This window comes from Ictidomys tridecemlineatus, chromosome 8, assembly GCF_052094955.1.
Source record: "Ictidomys tridecemlineatus isolate mIctTri1 chromosome 8, mIctTri1.hap1, whole genome shotgun sequence".
NCBI lineage: Eukaryota > Metazoa > Chordata > Mammalia > Rodentia > Sciuridae > Ictidomys > Ictidomys tridecemlineatus.
Window position 1 is genome coordinate 116,809,988 of NC_135484.1, and position 18,985 is coordinate 116,828,972.

An 18,985-nucleotide genomic window follows, 5' to 3' on the forward strand; every position below is an offset into this window, starting at 1 on the left:
TGATTTCCATTCTACTGGGAGAATTGCTTTCTTTTCTTTTGACGCCTGACAGAAAACACTGGGAGATGCTTGGGGAAAAGGTGTTTTGACAGTTCACATATAATCTGAGCACCGAGGAGATTGCGCCCTTTCAGCCAAACAGAAGGTGCTCATTTTGGTCGGGGACTGAGGCCCGAGGTCCTGGGGGCCCCCCCGCGTTCCACGCGCTTAGACGGCTATATCCAGCTTCGCAGGGAGCGGCGCACAGAGACGCAGGTCCTCCGCGAGCCTAGAGGGGACGCGGACGGCGGCGGGGGCGGGGCCTGCGGCTCTGGGGCGGGGCCTGCGGCTCTGGGGCGGGGCCTGCGGCTCTGGGGCGGGGCCTGCGGCTCTGGGGCGGGGCCTGCGGCTCTGGGGCGGGGCCTGCGGCTCTGGGGCGGGGCCTGCGGCTCTGGGGCGGGGCCTGCGGCTCTGGGGCGGGGCCTGCGGCTCTGGGGCGGGGCCTGCGGCTCTGGGGCGGGGCCTGCGGCTCTGGGGCGGAGTTGGCAGCTACCGCGAAGTTTCACCGCTCCACCGCGGTTGGTGGGAAGCTGTGCAGTGGAGCGAGGTCGTCCGGCGCTGTACCTCATGCCGGTCCCTTCCTCCTCTCCTAGCTAAGTCGCTCGCGTCCGAGCGCCAGCCGCCGGTGCTTCTCCCGACGCTCGGTGCCGTCGGGGCCCTGAGAACCTCGGTGCCGCTTGACCGCCTCTGGTCCGCCCTTGTGTACCGCGCTAAGGCCCCAGCCCTGTGTGTCTTTGGAAGAGCAAGAGGGCGTGACACCAATCATAGCTGACAAGCCTCGAGTCCCAGGGGCCGGTTACCTCAAGTCTGCACCTTGGGCTTCGGATACGAAGGATGGAAGCTTCGGGACGGGTCCCGACAGGGATCGGTGCTGTAGAATTGTGGAAATGTCATCGCACCGCCACCGAGGGATGATGACCCCGAGGGGCTTGAACCAGAAGGCTCACCGTTTCTTACTGAGGAGGCGGTTCTCCCATACCCCATCTCGCTTTTGGTGAGGAGTGTCAGGATCTGGAGAACTTCCAGAGTGTCAGAATAGATCCTGAGCTGTCTATCGTAGTAAGCAGTTTGTCTCCACCTTGTATTCTTTCTTTTTTTCTTTTTCTTTTTTCTTTCTTTCTTTCTTTCTTTGCTTTTTTTTTTTTTTTTTTTTTTTTTTTTTTTTGTGGTGCTGGGGGTTGAACCCAGGGCCGTGTGCCTGCGAGGCAAGCACTCAATGAGCTGTATCCTCAGCTCTATTCCTCCACCTTCTCAGTATTTATTTGTTATTTAAAACTATTTTTATGTCAGATAAAAGGCTTGGAATTTGCCCGTGTCCCCTATTGATAGGGCAAGTCCTCTTGGCAGGGCACTGCTGAGTAGAGCTGAAATTGCAGATCCCTTTGAGGTCTAGCGGACTCTGAGGCAAGATACTTCTGCTCTCAGACTCATCCTGATTTTTTTTTTTTTTTTTTTGCATCGGCTATTGAACTCGGGGGCAATCCACCACTGAGCCACTTCCATAGCCCTATTTTGCATTTTATTAGAGACAAGGTCTCACTGAGTTGCTTAGCGCCTCGATAATTGCTGAGCCTGGCTTTGAACTCGAGATCCTCCTGCCTCGGTCTTCCCAGCCGCTGGTATTATAGGCATGTGCCACCGCGCCCGGCTGGAACTGGGTATTTTGATAAGAATCAGGATGAGTCCCTGCGCGGTGGCGCACGCCTGTAATCCCTGTCGCTAGGAAGGCGGAGACAGGAGGATCGCGAGTTCAAAGCCAGCCTCAGCAATTTAGGGAGGCGCTAAGCAACTCAGTGAGCCTTTGTCTCTAGTAAAATACAAAATAGAGCTAGGGATGTGGCTCAGTGGTTGAATGCCCCTGAGTTCAATCCCTGGCAGGAAAAAAAAAAAAAATCAGTTCTAAGGGGAGCTGGTCCCACAGCAGGATTCCAGACCTGGGGCTGATCTATAGTTCTAGGGTGGCCAGCCCATGACCAACACACAGGAGGAGTTTCTACTAGGACCATATTGCTTTCCAGGCCTCAGAGTATACACCGACCCCAGAGAAAGCATATTTCTCTAACTTCCTCAAATATGTGAAATGTGATTTTTTTTTTGCTCTTTTATCATGATAATCTTGTGTTAAAATGACTTAGTTAGATTTAAATGGGGGGGGACATTGGGGTGGCAAACTTCCACTTAGTGTTTGCTAGTTCTTTGTACTCTTATAGTTACAAAAAGGAAGTCCCCTTCTCTCCAAGCCACACCAGGTGGAGCATACCTGTGGTCCTGTAAGCTGGTCCACTTCTTGCTCTGAGTACAAACCTTGCTGCTCCACTGCAAGTGACTGACTTGTTTATGTACTGAGGATTTAACTTGGGGGCTCTACTGCTGGACTGCAGCCCATCCTTTGTATTTTTTACATTAAGACAATGTCTCACTAAGTTGCTCAAGGTCTCTCTAAATTGCTGAGGCTGGCTTCAAACTTGGTATCCTCCTGCCTCAATCTCCACTGGATTCATAGGTGTGTGCCACCATGCCCAGCCAGATGACTTGTTTTATTTAATTAATTAATTTAGGTATCAGGGATTGAACCCAGGACACTTAACTACTGAGCCACCCCCAACTCTTCCTTCTGTGGGTGTTTTTCTTTTTTTTATTATTATTTGTGGTACTGGGGATTGAACCCAGGACTTTGTGCATGTAAGGCAAGCACTCTACCAACTGAGCTATATCTCCAGCCCTGAGCATGTGTGGGTTTTTTTTTAATATTTATTTTTTATATTTTTCAGTGGACACAACATCTTTATTTGTATATGGTGCTGAGGATTGAACCCAGGCCACAGGCATGCGAGGCGAGTGTGCTCCCGCTTGAGCCACATCCCCAGCCCCCTGTGCATGTGTTTTTTTAAAAAAATTTTAGTTGTAGATGGATACAATACCTTTATTTTATTTATGTGATACTGAGGATCAAACCCAGTGTCTCATACATGCAACACGAGCACTCTGCCACTGAGCTACAACCCCAGTGCTCCTTTTGTGTTTTTATATACAGACAGGGTCTTGCCAAATTGCTTAGTGCCTGGCTAATTTGCCGAGGCTGCCTTTGAACTTGCCATTCTCCTGCCTTAGCCTCCTGAGCCATTGGGTTTACAGGCATGCACCCAGCCAAGTGACTGATTATAAAACTGACTTTTTTTTTTCCTTCTTCCCTTTTTCCTTTTCCCTCTCAACCAGAGACATGACTGACCTTTATACCATTGCCTGGAAGAGTGTCATTGCCCAACAAAACAAAACAAAACAAAACCGGAAACTGGAGCAATGACTGTCTGAAGGACATCCAATGGACACTAATTAATTATATCTATTGATAATATTTGAATTCCAGCCTTTGTATTGCTTTTTTTTTTTTTTTTTGGTACTGGGAATGAATTCAGGGGTACTTGACCACATCCCCATCCCCAGCCCTATTTTGTATTTTTATTTTAGAGACAAGGTCTCACTGAGTTGCTTAGCACCTCCCTGGGTTACTGAAGCTGGCTTTGAACTCCTGCCTCAGCCTCCCCAAGCTGCTGAGATTACAGGTGTATACCACTGCACTCAGCTGTATTCCTGTCTTCCCCCTGGCAGGGAGAATCACAACCTCTAGGACAGAATTCGCATGTTTCTCTTTTGCTGACAAATCAATAAATCTGTTTTTCCTTTTTCTCAAAACCTTTTCCTCTTTACCAAGTTTGGCGATGGAGACAAGAACCAAGCTTTTAATATCAATCCCACTGACTGGAGGCTGAGACAGGAGGATCTCATGTTCAAGGCCAATTTCAGGTGACTTAGTAGGACCCTCAACAACTTAGCAAGAGCCTGTCTCAAAATAAAAAATTTTAAATGGCTGGGAATATGGTTCAGTGATAAAGTGCCCTTGGGTTCAATCCCCAGTACCAAAAAAAAGGTACCCCAACCAAAGTGACAAGTGTTTAAGTGTTGGAGACAATTATGAAAGGATGGTGTACAGTTTAATTCAACACTTGATATGGAAGTGGGTAGAAAGGAGATTCCCAAGAAGTACAGACCAGGCTGTAGGTACCCATTAGTGACTAGCAAAAAACCTTGATCTGAAGGGCCGGGGGATATAGCTCAGTTGGTAGAGTGCTTGCCTTGCATGCATAAGGCCTTGGGTTCAATCCCCAGCACCACATATAAATAAATAAATAAACACTTTGATGTGAGAAGCCTTTTCAAGTGAGCTTAGACTCTTAGGAAGAAAATGGAGTGCTGGGGAGTATGTAAGTAGTCATAGAGAGAGTATGTTACAAAATTATCTACTGGGGGAGCTCTGGTCACAGAAGGAAACAAATTATGTATCTAAAGCCCCTGGGAAGGAGCCCAGGGGTAGGAATCAAGAGGGGCTAGTTTTTGTGGATCCATATTAGAGGGATTAATGAGCAGGCCATTTGCTCAATACCCAATTTGTTAACACTTATAAACATGGCGGTCAGCTGGTTGGAGAGAGTTCTTATGTATCCATGCTGGACAAAACTGCAACTAGTTGTACCAAGAGAGCCAGGCAGGTGAGTGTAGAAAGGATTTGGGGCTCCTGTTTGCTCTGCTTTCACGTGGAATTTAAAGTGAATAATTCTAGCTGAGTGCACTGGCGCATGCCTATAATCCCAGCAGGTCCAGAGGCTAAGGCAGGAGGATCACAGTTTGAGGCCAATTTAGTGAGACCCTGTCTCAAAAAAATTAAAAGGGGTGGAGCTGTAAGTCAGTGGTAAAGTGCTCCTGGGTTCCACCGCCAGTTCTGGGGGTGGGGAATGAATAATTCTATTTTTTTTTTAATATTTATTTTTTAGTTGTAGTTGGACATAATACCTTTATTTTATTTATTTTTATGTGATGCTGAGGATTGAATCCAGGGCCTCACATGCGCTAGGCACACATTCTACCACTCAGCCACAAACCCCAGCCAGGAATGAATAATTCTAAAGGTTCTGAGTTATATATTTATTTGCTAAGATTATAAACTAATTTTAATTATTTTTTTCCTCTTGATTTTTATCTTAGATCTTGCTCTGATTTAGGATTACTATGAAGGTCTTCTTTCTTTTTTCTTTCTTTCTTTCTTTTTTTAAAATTTTTTCAGTGTTGGGGATTTAACCCAGGGTCTCATATATGCCAAGCAAGGGTTCTACCACTGAGCTACAGAGCTACATCCTCAGTGCCCACCTCCCATCCCCCCACCTTTTTTTTTTTTTTTTTTTTTGGTGGTGCTGGGGATTGAACCCAGGGCCTTGTGCATTGGAGTCAAGTACTCTACCAACTGAGTTACATCCCCTGCCCCACCTTCTTTTTTTGATACTGAATATTGAATCCATGGGGCACTTTACCACTGAACTTTCTGCAGTCTTTTTTTTTTTTTTTTTTTTTTTCAGATAGGGTCTTGCTAAGTTGTTGAGAGGGTCTTGCTAAATTTCTGAGGCTAGCTTTGAACTTGTGATCCTCCTACCTCAGCTTCCTGAGTCTCTAGGATTATAGATGTGCACCACCATGCTTGTCAGTAATACGTTTTATTTTATTTTTTGTACCAGGGATTGAACTGAGGGGCACTCGACCACTGAGCCACATCCCCAGCCCTTTTTTAATGTATGTTTTATAACTTGCTTTTTATTTTCTAACCACAGAAGTAATTATAATTATTGTTCATTATAGAAAATTTGGGAAATATAGAAAAGACATAATTTTCACAGAATTACAAAATGAAACATATCATCTCTAATACCATCCTGAGCTGTAACCCCATGTTTTGTAAGAGTTCTGTCAGTATTTTTTTTTTCCCTAAGCATATATTTAAACTTAGCTGGGATCACTTGATACATCTGTTTTGCAACCTGATTTTTAAAATGTCTTCTTGTGAGGGCTGGGGTGTAGCTCAGTGGTAGAGCACTTGCCTAGCATTTGCAAGGCCCTGGATCCCATTCCTAGCTCTGAAAAAAGAAAAGAAAGAAGGAAAAGCCTATTGTGAACATTTTCCCATGGCATTTTCTACTCATTTACATAGTTTTTTAATGGCTGTATAGTCTTACATTATACATGAGCACTATAATGAATTTTGTTCTTAACCATTCCCTATTGTTGGACATTTATGTAACTTCCAAGCTGTTCTGATTAACCAGCATGCCAATTTACGATCATATATCTGACAAGCAAATAAGACTATTCTGCAAATTTGTCACACTTCTTTTCTCTATGAGAGTATGTAGGAAATCAAAGTGTATAGAATTCAAAAAGGGGTATTGATTGAGCTCAGCAACTGAAATCAGCAAGCTATATGACAGCATGTTGATGTATCTGGACTATTTCAATAAGATTGTCTACATTGCAGCTTTCCAAGTTACATTAGAGACAATCCCTGAATCACATGCCAGATCTCCTCAACCATACATCTAGAGATCCCTTGAGGTGAATGGTTCTACAGATGATTAATCTTCTCTTCCCTCCCACTTTCAGGGTGCTGAATGCCCTTTACCATCATCCCATGGACTGGCATTTGAATACCTCCCATGGTTGACCTTCCTGAGTACATACTGCCCTGCAGACTCCTCACCATGACTTACATCTCATTTCCTTGTATGGAAAGAATCACTATCCTGTATCATCTCAGTAGTCAATTGACAAACCGTGTAGTGACTTTGTGCACTTGTGGATGAATACATAGCTAAGTGAAAACCTGTTCAGTACTCCTTTTTTGGGAAGACATTTGCAAATTTATTTAACGTGTTATTTTTTCTTACTTTCATTTTGTTTTGAGATGGAGTCTCACTATGTTGTCCAGGCTGGTCTCCAACTTCTAGGATCAAATGATCCTCCTGTCTCAGTCTCCCAAGTGGCTGAGACTGTAGGTGCATGCTACTGCATGCCCTTGTTGTGTGTTATTTTTTTAAAACTATGCACAGTCTTTTTTTTTTTTTTTTTTTTTTTTGCTATATATATACTCGTTTGTTTAACATTTTTTCCTTGCACACCTGTATGTGCTAGTTACTGTTCTAGATGCTTGGGATCATCAGTGAACAAAACAAAATCTTTTCTCTCATGAGTTTATGTTCTGGTGACATGAGTACTGTTTAATTTTACAGTATAGCATCAATTACTACTATGTACTTATCTCTCTTGTTTCAGATTTAGTGTGAATTCTGCCAGTTTTGTTTTGGGTTTTTTCAACTGTTGTAGTTGTTTGTGGTACTAGGAATTGAACCCAGGGATGTTCCACCACTGAGCTATATCCCCAGCCCTCTTTCTTCTTCTTTTGGTTTGGGAATTGAACCCAGGGTTACTATACCACTGAACTACATCCCAAGCCCATTTTTTAAATTCTATTTTGAGACAGGTTCTTACTAAATTTCCCAGGCTGGCCCTAAACTTGTGATCTACCTGTCTCTTGAGTTGCTAGGATTACAGGCATGCACCATTACTCCCAGAAAGATCTCCTGGTTTAGATAATTTAATAGACATTAACTTAGCTGGTGTGTTGGTCAGCTTTCCATTACTGTAACAAAATACCAAAGACAATCAACTTATGAAGTAAAAAGTTTTATTTTTGGCTTATAGTTTTGGAGGTTCAGCCCATGCTCTTTGGCCCTGTGTTAAGACAGTACATTACAGTGGGGAGCATATAGATGAGCAAAGTTGGTCACCTCGTGGTGAATAAGCAAAAAAGAAAAAAGGGGTTGGAGATACAGCTCAGTGGTAGAGTACTTGCCTGCCATATCTGAGACCCTGAGTTTAATCCTCAGGACTGCCAAAAAAGAGAGCGAGGTGACCAGCCAGTGTCCTACTTCAAGGACATAGCTCCAAGGACTGGAACACCTCCTCAAACATTTATTTTTTAGTTGTAGGTGAACATAGTATTTTTATTTTATTTTTATGTGGTGATGAGGATCGAACCAAGTGCCTCACGCACGCTAGGCAAGTGCTCTACCTCTGAGCCACACCTCCAGCCTCAGCTTCAGCAATTCAGCAAGGCCCTAAGCAACCTAGTGAGACCTTATCTCAGAGTAAAAAAGGCTGGAGATGTGGCTCTGTGGTAAAGCACCTCTGAGTTAAATCCCTAGTACCAAAAAAAAAAAAAAAAATACGAATTATGATAGTTGGATTCAAAAGATAGTTTAAGCTGGGTGGGATGACACACACCTGTAATCCCAGCAACTTGTGTAGCTAATGCAGGAGGATCACAAGTTCTAGGCCAACTGGGTATCTTAGTGAGATACTGTTTCAAAATGAAATAATAAGGGCTGGGGACATAGCTCAGTGGTAGAGTGTCATGAGTTCAGTACCCAGTACTGGGTGGTGGGGGAGAGACAGATTAAATAGTGGTGTTTTGTTTTGTTTTACTTAAAATTTTTTTCTTATAACATGTGAAGAGTGTGAAAGTAGAGTAAATAGGAAAAGGAGAGAGTAGTGTGTTGACAGGCTGCAGCAGTATTTCATAAATATGAGAGAAAACAAATGTGTATTGAACATTTTCCTTTCAAAGATAGGATCCTGGAATCCTATAAACTTGATTGAATTTTGCTGTACTTGTTTAAAATGTTTGCAGAGTTGCCTTTGAAACTGATAAATATATATCAGTTTCTATTGGAACTGCATAGGTTTGGTTGTTTTTGTTTTTGTTTTTGAGGAAATTGACATCTTAGAAAGTTGTCCAGCCAAAACATGATATGCCTTCTTCTTTATTTAAGTTCTTTTGTTGTTCTTGTTTTCTTTTATTTTGTGATGCTGGGGATTGAACCCAGGACCTCACACATGTTAGGTAAGTATACTACCACTGAGCTCTATCTCCAGTCCTTTTTAATTTTTATTTTGAGATAAGGTCTTGCTAAGTTGCTTAGGGCTTCACTGAGTTGCTGAGCCTGGCCTTGAACTTGCAATCCTCTTGCCCTCAGCCTCCTGGGTTGCTGGGATTACAGGCATGCACCACCATGCCTGGCTACATATATTGTTTTTAAGATTTTTTTATTTATTGCTGAACTGGAAAGAAGTGCTATTGGTTGATATTATATCTAGCTTCTTTGGTGAAGTCTCTTTTTAGCAATAACAGAGTTTTTCTTTAATAGTTTTTTGATTGATTCTAGTTGATTTTTCCATGTGGATAATTAAATCATCTGCAAATAGTGAACTTTACCTCTTCCTTCCAGAACTTTATGCCTTTTAGGCAGGGGTTGTGGCTCAGTGGTAGAGCACTTGTCTGGCATGTGTGAGGCCCTGGGTTCGATCGTCAGCACCACATATAAATTAATAAATGAAGTAAAAGTCCATCAACAATTAAAAAAAAAAACTTTATGCCTTTTATTTGTTTTCTTTCCTAATACTACTGACCAGGATTTCTAGTACTATATTAACTAGTAACAGTCAGAGGTTACCTTTTGTTCCTGATTTTTCTTTTTCTTTTTTTGCAGCACTAAGGATTGAACCCAGGGCCTCATTATATTAGGCAAATACATCACCAGCACCTCCTAATCTTTTTTTTTTTTTTTTTTTAATGGTATCAGAGATTGAACTCAGGGGCACTTGACCCCTGAACCACATCCCCAGTCCTATTTTGTATTTTATTTAGAGACAGGGTCTCACTGAGTCACTTAGCACCTCGCTTTTGCTGAGGCTGACTTTGAACTTGATCCTCCTGTCTCAGCTTCCCAAGCCACTGGGATTACAGGTATGCACTACCACGTCTGGCCAGAAAATATACATTTTGACAGCTTTCACCGCACCTGGCCTGATCTTTTTTAATTTTATTGTTGTGCGTGCGTGCCTGTGTGCGTGTGTGTGTGTGTGTGTGTGTGTGTGTGTGTGTGTTGGGGATGGAATTTAGAGCCTCATGAATGCTAAAATGAGCTATACCTCTGAGCTGCACCATAGCCCTTGTTCCTGATCTTAAAGAAGTATGTCTAGAGTTTTTCCATGAAATATATTTTCTGAAGATTTTTGATAGGTAATCCTTGCTAAGTAAAGGAAATTTTCTTCTGATCTTAGTTTGCTAACTTTTTATGTGACAAATCTTTGGGAGCATTTCTAAAAATAGAGCAGTACATTGTTTATTCAGTGTGTCTGGGATCTGACCTATTGCAGATTACCTCCAGGGCTTAGCTATCTGAACTCCAAAAGGAATGCAGTGATTAAAAAAATTTACATATTTTGGGATATATGTAAAGTTTATAATTTGGGACATAAGGTACTGTTGGAAATAAACAAATTTTAAAAGCATAATGTCTCCAGAAAACTTTATATAAGTATGTGTGACTCATTAGGACATTTTAAATAGCTGACATTCTGTATAGATGAAAAATATGTCCAGGTCTACCTAAAATTAGAAAAAAATAATGTTACATAAAGTGGGAATATTTAATAGTTTAAAAATAATATGTTTTACTTAATATCAATTCTCATATTGGGAAACACAGCTGGGAGTAATAAAATGGCATCTGAATTTTCCTTTACTGGCTTACTCACAGGTATGATACAGGAGTGGGAGGAAAGATCATATTTCACATTGGCTGCAACCCAAGGAGTAAGTAGAGCCACAGTTAACTCCGCAGGATTCTCTTTTGTTGTGTTTTGTTTTTGTGTTTGGTTCTGGGGACTGAACCCAGCGTGCTTTACCGCAGAACCACCTCCCCAGTCCTTTTTATTTTTTATTTTAAAGCAGGGTTTTAGGTGTGGTGACACACACCTGTAATCCCCACAGCTCTGGAGGCCGAGACAGGAGAATCTCAGGTTTGAAGCCAGCCTCTGCAATTTAGTGAGGCTGTAAGCCATGTAGTGATACCCTGTCTCAAAGTAATAGATAGATAGATAGATAGATAGATAGATAGATAGATAGATAGATAGATAGATAGAGTTGGGGACGGGGCTCAGTAATTAAGTGACTTTGGGTTCAATCCCTGGTACCAAAAAACAAAAACAGGGTCTTTCTAAATTGCTACAGCTGGCCTCCTGCCTTAGTCTCCAAATCTCTGGAATTACATGCATATACCATGGTAACCAGTAGGTTTATCAGCTCTTGCTTTGGACTTTCTGATTTCTTCCTGAGTCTGTAAATCTGGTAGTAATGGACATGGTAGAAGTTCTCTTATGTTAAAGAAGTCTAGAGGTGAGCAGTTCCAAATAGTATATGGCTCCAGGCTCCCTCTTTTTTCCCCACTTCCATCCCTATCATGTCTTTTTTTTTTTTTTTTTAAACCCAGGGCCACTTAACCACTAAGCTACATTCCAGCCCTTTTCTCTAATATTTTATTTAGAGACAGGGTCTTGCTGAGTTGCTTACAGCCTTGCTACATTGCTGAGGCTGGCTTTGAACTCTTCATCTTCCTTCTTCTAAGCCACTAGGGTTACAGGCGTGCACCACACCCACAGCATGTGTTCTTCAAGGTCACATCATAGTCAGAAAATGATAACCACACCTCCAGCCATCACATCTGTATTCCAGACAGAAAGAAAGGAAGCTAGAGGCTGGGGTTGTGGCTCAGTGATAGAGCATCTGTCTAGCATGTGTGAGGCACTGGGTTCGATTCTCAGCACCACATAAAATTAAAGGTTCATTTACCATAAAAAAAAGGAAGCTATATCAGTTCCCTCTTAAGCAACACTTAACAAATTTTAGTGCATGTGTCAATCAATAGGGCATCTTGTTAAAATACAGGTTTGGATTCACCAGACAAGGGCTAGAACCCAAGATTCACATTTATTTCTAAAAAGGTACCCCATACTCTACTGGAGTAATGAGGCTTTAGAGAACTTTTAGTAAACCCTGTTCAGCAACTTCTGCTTTCATTTCATTGGCCTGAACTATATCATATAACCAGCCCTGGATACAGAAGAGGGTGGGAGATGTGACTGTATTTATTTATTTACTTTTGTAGTGCTGGGAATTGAACCCAGGGCCTCATGCCTGCCACGGAAGTGGTCTACCTCCTAGTTGCAATTCCCAGCCCCCTGTTTTATTTATTTATTTATTTATATGCAGTACTGAGGCTTGAACCCATATTATTCAGACAGGGTCTTGCTAAATGCTGAGGCTGTCCTGGAACTTGTGATCCTCCTGCTTCAACTTCCCAGAGTCACTGGGATTACAGGTGTGTGCCACTATGCCTGGCTCAGACGTGATCTTTCTAGCTGAGCTCCAAATGCAGGTAAGTAACAGCCTCTGATGGAGGGCCCAGGTAACATTTGTCTGTTTGTGTGAATTTGGGGAAGTTTCTTTTCCTTTTTTTCTTTTTTGGAACTGGGGATTGAACGCAGGGGTGCTTAACTGCTGAGTCACATCCCCAGTTCTTTTAATTTTTTTTTTAAATATTTTTTTCTTTTAGTTGTTGATGTAGCTTTATTTTTAATTTCTTTATATGTGGTGCTGAGGACTGAACCCAGTACCTCACACATGCTAGGCAAGCACTCTGTCACTGAGCCACAACCCCAGCCCCTTATTTTGTGTTTTTGAGACAGGGCCTTGCTAAGTTATTAAGGCTGACTTTGAACTTGAAGTCCTCCTGCCTCATCCTCCCAAGGATTTGCCACTGTACCAGGCTTTATGGTCTACTTTTTTTTTTTTAAATATATTTTTTAGTTGTCGATAGACCTTTATTTTATTTATTTACATGCAGTGCTGAGAATTGAACCCAGTGCCTCATGCATGCCAGGAAGGTGTACTCCTGCTGAGCCCCAGGCCCAGCCCTTATGGTCTACTCTTATGGAAATTTTTGTCTGGGAATTGTCTCAGTGAATCCAAAATACCTGTAATATATATAAATACCTGTAATATATATATATATATATATATATATATATATATATATATATATATAAATAATAGATTCTGTTGTAGTTTTTCCCATTGTGATTTGTAAAAGAAGTGACTATGACATAATAAGAAATATAATATGTATTTGGTCTCTGCTTCCCTTTTCCTTTCTTGCTCCTAAAACTCTTGTAATCTCCTGTGATAAATGTCTTATTTTTTTGGAGGGGGTGGGGGGGTACCAGGGATTGAATTCAGGGACACTCGATCACTGAGCCACATCCACTAAATTGCTGAAGCTGGCTTTGAATTCTGGATCCTCCTGCCTCCACCTCCAGAGCTGCTGGGATTATGGGCATGCACCACCCCACTGCTGTGATAAAAGTGTTTTGTATGCTAATGAGATGACAGTTTCTGGGGCTCCTGGGTAGTTGCAGTTTTTCCAGGGAACCAATGATTAGATAGTTGCAACTTTCAGCCCATCCTACCCGAGCCTCCTGGTGGGGAAGAGGGGGTGAAAGCTAAGTTGATCACTGGTGGCCATTGATGATTATTAATAAACTATGGCCACATAACGAGGCCTCCATAAAAACACAGTCAGGATTCAGAGCACTGAGAACTCTGAAAACATGGGAGTGCAGAAAGGAGAAGACACCGAAGCTCCAGCCTACCCACTCCTGCCCCGGGTGTTTCTTCGTCCAGCTCCTCCCTATTTGTATCTTTTATAGGGAATGGGGACCCATAGGGAAATACCTCCAAGTTCTGCCAGCCACTCTAGCAGGTGGTCAAACCTAAGGGGGAGTTTGAAACCTTAGATTTATATTCGTTCAGATGCATGGGTAACAATATGAACTTGGATTGGCACCTGAAGTGGGCACAGTTTTGTGGGGTTGAGTCCTAAACCTGTGGGATTGGATGCATCCCATGGTATAGTCCTGTGAGACACTGCCTCCACGTCATAGCGTCAGAATTGAGTTAAGTTATAGTACACCTAGTTGGTGTTGAAGATGAGAAAATATAATTTTCCTCCAACCCTCAAAAATTTCTGGTTGGAAAAGGTTCCTGCAACAAAGGACAATTTAACAAGAGCAAAGCAAGCAAGTTTATTAATGCAATGCCCCCTTAGAGGCTGCTTTTGCTGAAAAGCACTGACTATTGGGCGAATAGATGTCTAATAGGTAATGAAAAACAAAATAAAAGCTTGGCACCTCTGCCTCATTTCATCTGCCTCCTTTACTACCATAAACTTTGAGTCAAATTCCTGCTCACCTCTGCCTGGAGACTCATTAATCACTTAAGAAGCGTTCCTCTAAACCTCGAAATCATCCCCCTTCAAGGCTGAAGAGACCAAGATAAGAGTAACAAAGATATTTTCAAGATTCTAGGAACAAAACCAGACACAGTGGCACATGCCTGTAATTCTAGAGGCTCCAGAGGCTGAGGCAGGAGGATTGTGAGTTCCAAGCCAGCCTCAGCATATTAATAAGGCCCTGAGCAACTCAGTAAGACCCTGTCTCTAAATAAAATATAAAAAGGGCCAGGGATATAGCTCAGTGGTTGAGTGCCTCGGGGTTCCATCCCTAGTACAAAAAACAAAAAAAAAAAAAGAAAAGATTCCAGGAACAGCAGAGCCCGCAATTGGATCACCATGGTGGGATTTCCCCCATAAGCAAGAGCATCACCTCCTGATTGGACCCGTGCTGCCCCCTAAGCAGGAGCAGTCATCTTGTGCTGGGAACTGAAGTGCCCCCTGAAGCAGTAGCAAGTTCCCCAGAGCCAGCAGGGTCTGTAAGAACCAGACTGAGACAATAACCAGCCAGACCACAGTGGCACCAAGACAGCCTACCCACACCTACTGCTCACACCTCCTTTTGTTCCTTCGCCTGTTTGAACTGAAGCTCTTGTCAGTACTGCAAATGAAGATAAGACGAGAGCTGCGTCAGCGGCTCCTGTGCTCTTTTTGAGAGAATTGCAAGCAAGTAAAAGTATAGCAACATTTATTAGAAAAGAAAGAGGAAGGGTAGGAGGGAGATTGTTATACTCCACCCAAGTATCACCTTTTGGCTCTAGATTGAGAGACCACATTGGCTAACAACCTAAGGTCATCGTGGTCATTGTGGCCTGGTTGACAGTTCCTAATGGGAACTGGTTTTACTGGATTTATGGTCAATGGGCTCTGAGCTTAATCATCCTGCTTTCCTAGGTCTGGGAATCTCTGGTCTAGATGGTTTGTTTAGGGTCTTAAGATGTGTTAGCATTTAGGCCCTGCTGAGAAAATATATACTTGTCCTCCATGAATTTATCTGTCGTCTCCTGTTGTAAGAGCAATGGTTTACAAGGCTGAGGTCAGGCAAGGGTCCTGAAATAGTTATTTTGTCAGACCTTGTGCACCACTGAGGCAAAGCCATTGATGAACTGATTTGCTCTGTACTAAGTATTTTCTTTTTTTAGTCTTAGATGAACACAATACCTTTTATTTTATTTTTTTTAAATTTGTTGTTTTTATGTGACACCTTACATGTGCTAGGCAAGTGCTCTATCACTGAGCCATAACCCTAGCCCTAAGTATTTCCTGACTGCTCATATCTAACTGGTACCTAACAAGTATCCCTGAAGACAAATCTTAGGTCACTAGACCTCTCTGTGCTTCCCACTGTGGCCACACTGAATAAATCTCTTTTCCTGTCTTCACCACTGAATATTTCTTTGTTTGGCTTTTCAGAATAGGTGGCCCAAGCTGGTACTTGGGACTTTAGAGGCTGGGCCCTAACGCCTCCTGTATCATTAATGCTCGGTGCATATCACATGAGAGGAAGGGAACTCAAAGCTTAGAGTCTGCCTTAAACAGTATTTTAACAAAGAACAAGTACATTTTAGAATCCCCAAACTTGCTTTCTGAGGTAGCACGCTGATCAGTGTAGACTTTGTGAGATTCTACTATGATGTAGCCAGAAAGTGTGCAAGGTAATGGAACAGCCCATCAGCTCATCTTCTTGCAAAACAGATCCTGATTCAGGTGTGGCTGCATGAGCAAGTGAATATGCACATAGAGGGTTGTCTTTTGGGTTTTGATGAGTTTATGAACCTCTAGTAGAAGATGCAGAAAAGATTCATGCTAAACAAAGACAAGAAAACAGTGAGGCTGGATCATGCCAAAAGGAGATAATATTACTCTGCTACAAAGTGCTTCCTCCCAGAAATGATCAATGAAGTGAGAAATTGTTGAGCAGCCAACACATATTTTAGGTGTCCTTTTCTGGGAGTATAGTTCTAAAACATTTGTTCATATTGTTTTGATTACCCTTATGTTTTTACCAGCTGACAATAAGTGCTTGTGGGATTGTTTTTGTGGAAAAAAAATCTTTTTAAAAAGAACAATTACAAAGTGGGTATGATAGAGCAGGCCTGTAATCTCAGCAGCCAGGAGGCTGAGGCAGAAGGATCACAAGTTCAAGGCCAGCCTCAGCAATTTAGCAAAGAGCCTGTCTCAAAACAAAAACTAGTAAGAGGTAGAGATGTGGCTCAGTGATGGAGTGCCCCTGGGTTCAGTCCCCAGTGTAGAAGGGCAACGGGAAGAAGAACAATTCATTTTAGAAAAGTAACAAGGCAAAGGAAAAACTGTCCAAGGTTCAGGGTGGGGAAAGTGTGGGAAATAAATTTACAGGAAGAAAGTCTGCTTGCAGATTCCTCTGGTGTTGCCATCCCTGAGCTGATAAGCAAGTCTTGTGAAGAATTCATTGCTAATCTTCCTGCTGGAAGAAGGAGGTGGGGAAGAATGTAGAGCAACCTTTAGTTTTTGTGAATCTCTGTCCTGCTTTTAGGCAGAGGGCAGGGAGTCCCCCTGCCTTTAGATTTTCTATTGTTCAGTAATCCTTCATATTTGGGGGAGAAATATTTTGGTTCTTTTAGTGTCCACAGAAAAAGTTGCTTGGTGCAAGAAAAGAAACCATGTGTCTGGTATCAGAAGTGAAGTGTTTTGTAAGTACTTAGTGGTATAGTGAGGGTAAAGAAGAAAACAGTTTGTTTCTCCTAGCTGGAAGCCTTTGGGAGGAGTTGGAACAATACTCTGAAGTGCTAAGGAAGGCTAGGTCTCCTTGCATATATGCTTACTATTTATTTATTTTTGAAGCAGGGTCTTGTCGAGGCTGACCTTGAACTCCTAGGCTCCAGTGATCTTCCTGCCTCAGCCTCCTGTGTAGGGGGTACTGTAGGCACATATGTGCATATCTCTGCTCCTGGCTTATGCCTTTTTTTTTTTTTTTTTTGGCACTGCAGATTGAACCCAGGGGCATTCTACCACTGAGCCACATCCCCAGCCTTTAAAAAAAATTTGGGGGGGGGAGCCAGGCATTGGTAGTGCACACCTATAATCCCAGCCACTCAGGAGGCTGAGACAGGAGGGTTGCAAGTTCAAGACCAGCCTCAGCAACTTAGTGAGACCCTGGGCTAAGAGGGCTAAGGCTGGTTTGGGTTTCTTATCCTCCCTTTTTTACCTTCAGTGATGTAAACAGAATTTCATTGTTTGCCATCCTCATCTGATCATGGGCGGCAACAAGGGGTGCCAGGTCTGTAGGCTGCTGAGGACAGAAGTCTTCACATGTGCTGGTGAGCAAAGGGGAGGGGAGGGGCAGCCCATCCAACTGCAACTCCTTCCACATAAAATGAGGAGTTTGAGGCAAAAGACAGGTTTTAATGGCCCTTGTTTCTCTCTTGGCCTCTAAGCTACCAGCTAGAAATTTGAAGCCTCCACTAAACCTCTAAAGGGGGTAGATTCCCCTCCTCTGAGGTAGCCATCTGCTCAGATGAGGCCAGTGGCCTGCACTGGTGGCCTCCACCTGGTCTGTCTGCCTGTGGTGGAGCAGCTGGGACCTCAGCATCCACAGCTGTTCCTTTAACTCTTTTTGGTTGCCTTGCCCCTTTGCTTCTGGGATTTGTCCTTGTTCCCTCCCACTCACTCTCCTTCTCATGTTAGCAGCACACTCAGTCTGATGGCCCTTGGCAGTGGCCATTCCTGGTGCCACCCCTACTCTACTGTTAAGGTGCCACACAGCACCATCCACTTGTTTTTCTTGATTATTTTATTCTTTTTTTTATTTATATATAATAGCAAAATGCATTACAATTCTTATTACACACATAGAACACCGTTTTTCATCTCTCTGGTTGTATACACAGTATATTTACACCAATTCTGTCTTCATACCTGTACTTTGTTTTTGTTTTTTTTTTTTAATTTATTTTTTAGTTTTCAGCAGACACAACATCTTTAGTTGTACGTGGTGCTGAGGATCGAACCCGGGCCGCACGCATGCCAGGCGAGCGCGCTACAGCTTGAGCCACATCCCCAGCCCCAATACCTGTACTTTGGATAATAATGATCATCACATTCCACCATCATTAATTACACCATGCCCCCTCCCTTCCCCTCCCACCCCTCTGCCCTATCTAGAGTTCATCTATTCCTCTCATGCTCCCCCTCCCTACCCCATTTTGAATCAGCCTCCTTATATCAAATAAAACATTTGGCATTTGGTTTTTCTTTTCAAGTTGGTCTTGGCTGTGACTGGGGATCAGGTCCTGTGACGTTTTATCTGCCAGATGGCAAGAGCAGAACTGAGACGGTGCTGAAGCATGGCCTGGCTGCCCACACCAGGGGCCGTGGGAAAGCACAGGAGACCTCCAGACACCCGAATCTGTTAATCTTTTGTGGACAAACACTAATCACTGCCTAGGAAAGCTTGTGGTGAGATAAGGACTCTATAAAGAGTGTGATAATGAAGGAGATGGTTGGGGTGGGGGAGCTGGCCATATCCCTCACCTCCAATCTTTAGGTGGGAATCAAAGCAGAGTAAAAATAAAAAGAAAGTACATACAGAACATCTGAAGAAATCCATCTGCCCAATATAGGAACCGCAAGCTCTTCATTGTGTCCCAGCCTGTGGCTGCTGAGGACTTGCGAATAATAAAATGTCCAGAACTCTCCATGAGTCCTCCAGGTTTCTTTGGAGTTGGCAAACAGTCCACCATTTGCAGACATGGGACTGAACACTCCCGAATCCCAGAAACCAAAGAGGTCTGAGAAGAAAGGGATTCCTCATTCCTCAAGCACAGTGAGTGCAGGAGGATCCACTAGGAAGGCACACCTCACTGCTCTGAGAAAGTCCACACTGGAGAGAGGGGTTCCTG

General features: G+C 43.0%; 1 long non-coding RNA gene across 1 annotated transcript; it reads left to right on the top strand.

Annotated features, from left to right (window-relative positions):
- Positions 1-521: 521 nt before the first annotated feature.
- Positions 522-18,345, top strand: LOC144366253 (uncharacterized). The gene is made up of 4 exons (XR_013425253.1): positions 522-1,033; positions 10,521-10,576; positions 12,060-12,197; positions 17,299-18,345. It is a non-coding gene; the product is annotated as an uncharacterized LOC144366253 (long non-coding RNA).
- The last annotated feature ends 640 nt before the right edge of the window (positions 18,346-18,985 follow it).